This window comes from Halichoeres trimaculatus, unplaced genomic scaffold (assembly GCF_033239565.1).
Source record: "Halichoeres trimaculatus isolate MK-OKI-2021-1 unplaced genomic scaffold, fHalTri1.1 fHalTri1_scaffold_6, whole genome shotgun sequence".
Lineage (NCBI taxonomy): Eukaryota > Metazoa > Chordata > Actinopteri > Labriformes > Labridae > Halichoeres > Halichoeres trimaculatus.
Genome location: NW_027437184.1, coordinates 35,144,573 through 35,147,072, shown reverse-complemented (window position 1 = coordinate 35,147,072; position 2,500 = coordinate 35,144,573). Strand labels below are relative to the sequence as shown.

The window sequence follows — 2,500 nt, the reverse complement described above, 5'->3', positions numbered from 1 at the left end:
AGTGTCCATCCATCAGTACCTTACAATTATCCTTGATGCAGCAGAACTCTAAGCAAGTTCCACCTAATGTCTCATCAAGGGCAGCAAGTGACCAGAAGACCCAAGCAATTTTCTCTTAGTGTGCCTTTTGGCCAAGGAAAAAACAACAGGTTGTGCCTGTCGACAGTGGTGCAGCAGCCGGCAAGGCTGTCTTGTGAGCAGCTGACCTGGCTTCCAGCTCCCCTGACTGCAACTGAGTATTTCCTTCACAGCTCACTTTTGAGTTGTATGTTGCCCTTCCTGGCTGCAATTGCTATTATCAATAAAATGTTAGGCAAGCCAGTTGAAACCTGGGTAAGAGGCACAATGCAAAGCCTAGTTACTTCCGCTCAGTTCTTGCAGCAGGAGACAACGGCCGTCACATAGCTTTGATTTCTCTCCAGAGCGCTTTGCCCAACCCTTTGGCTCTGGTGGACTTGAAGAGGAGTGTGCCGTGCGATGGTGGTATAGTGGTGAGCATAGCTGCCTTCCAAGCAGTTGACCCGGGTTCGATTCCCGGCCATCGCAGTTTGCACCTGGAGGTGGACTCTCATCCATCTCACCAACTAAGTGTAGCTGGGCATAAGTACGCTTGGAAATTTATTTTGTGGATGACTGGAAAACATAATCCACGTTTCTTGCCCGACGCAGGAGTTGAACCGTGAGACTGCGCGCTCCCGGTGACTGTGCTACATGAAGAGCTCGGAAGTGCCAGAGGGCACAGCTCAGGGCTCTTGACACGGACCCCTCTGCCTTTCTCTATCTCTGCTCAGAGGCGTGAGATCTCCTGAAATCTTGCACCAAAGTTGTGCGTTTCCAGGCGCGCCGCTGTCCTCTTCTATTTGGTTGGCAGGCATCTGGGGCAAACTGCGGGCGCTGGCGAAAGGGACTTTTTTGAGGAGGCGGGGGTTGTCGTGGCCGAGTGGTTAAGGCGATGGACTTGAAATCCATTGGGGTTACCCCGCGCAGGTTCGAATCCTGCCGGCAACGTTTCCATTATGCCTTCCTCGCCGCTGGACCGTTGCACTTTCACTGGGCCTCAGTTTCTCACAAAAGCACATGGGTTGAGTCTCCCTGGTAGCCGTGTTAACGAGAGGGTGCCAGCTGACTTGCTCATTTGTACTTTGTGCGGCAGCCCACACTGACTGAGAATATGACGCATGTACCTTGTGTGACTGTAAAAAGTGGTCTGTCACCAGCACTGGTGCAACTGATGACTCTTTTGTTTGAATTTCCATTGCTCTGGGGCACGTCGGCCTCTGCTTTGCTCGTCATTATCAAGGCGGAGAGCTCTAGCAAATCTTCTGGACCATTCTTGTCAGCCATGAATTCCCTGTGGCCATGTCATTTCAGTGGCCTTCTCAACACAGCCAAGGTCCCACAACGAGCCCATGACCTTTGTAAGAGGTGGGGCAGGCTTGGAGTCAGGCTACAAACCTGACCCCAGGCACTGACACACGTGCATGAAAAGCAGAGGAGGGGGCTAGTGGCGCAATGCATAACGCGTCTGACTACGGATCAGAAGATTCTAGGTTCGACTCCTGGCTAGCTCGTGACCAGTTTTGGCTGGTAAATGACATGTTCCTGGGACAGCTGAGAAGAGCTCTGTCATCCTGTCATAGTTACACTGCCTTTCAGCGTGTGTCAATTGAGGCCTCCGAAGCCTTCTGTATCAGTCGTGCGGTACTTTTACCAAACTTCCCTTGTGTCAGTTTCCAGTCACCATTCTTCATCAGTCTTTGAGGACATTTTTCAGAAGCACAAAAACTGAAGTGAGTGAGCCCTGCGTGCAACTTGGGCAAGCCCCAAAGCTTTGTGCAATGACCGGGAGAGAAGTGAGAAAGTTTCACTCAGAATCCAGATGCGATCCATTGGGTCCACCTGCCATTGTGTTGGCTCGTTGGTCTAGGGGTATGATTCTCGCTTTGGGTGCGAGAGGTCCCGGGTTCAAATCCCGGACGAGCCCGCTCCGTGCTGCTGTGACCACCATGTACTCTGTGCAGGAGGTGGCCTTGTTGAGTAGGCTGGTGGAGTGTGGAACTCTCTCTCAGCACTCAAAAGGAGCACTGCTGACCAAAGACAACATGCACCCATTCCAAGGAATGCCACTGCCAGCCTTTAACCACATCTGAAAGAATGTACTAGGAGTGGAGCGCTGCTGCTGAGCAGGTAAATAGCCAATGAAAGCTTCAGTTTTCAGGGCGGTGCCAGTGGTAGTGGCCATTCATGTGTCCCTGAGTGGGTGCATGTGCCATTCCCTCTGGATGTGCCCCCCCTGCCAATGGCTTTTGCCAGGCAGATCTGTGCATTCATTTGGTTCAAAGTTTGAAGCTCTTGTGCAAACTGCAGCCTACTTTTCTCCATTCGCCGCAGTTCTTGCGAGTTTTCTTTCTTCTCAAGAGCTCAAGATGTCCTCAGCCAGCTACGGATGTTTAAGACTGTCAAAACAGCGGAGCGCTCCCAGCTAACAGTAGAGCGAGCA

At 51.9% G+C, this 2,500-nt stretch overlaps 3 non-coding genes across 3 annotated transcripts; all 3 read left to right on the top strand.

Annotated features, from left to right (window-relative positions):
- The first annotated feature begins 474 nt into the window (after window positions 1-474).
- On the top strand, window positions 475-546 carry trnag-ucc (transfer RNA glycine (anticodon UCC)). The gene has a single exon. It is a non-coding gene; the product is annotated as a tRNA-Gly (tRNA).
- Window positions 547-926: 380 nt separating this feature from the next.
- trnas-uga (transfer RNA serine (anticodon UGA)) lies at window positions 927-1,008 on the top strand. Its single transcript has one exon. It is a non-coding gene; the product is annotated as a tRNA-Ser (tRNA).
- Window positions 1,009-1,912: 904 nt separating this feature from the next.
- On the top strand, window positions 1,913-1,984 carry trnap-ugg (transfer RNA proline (anticodon UGG)). Its single transcript has one exon. It is a non-coding gene; the product is annotated as a tRNA-Pro (tRNA).
- The last annotated feature ends 516 nt before the right edge of the window (window positions 1,985-2,500 follow it).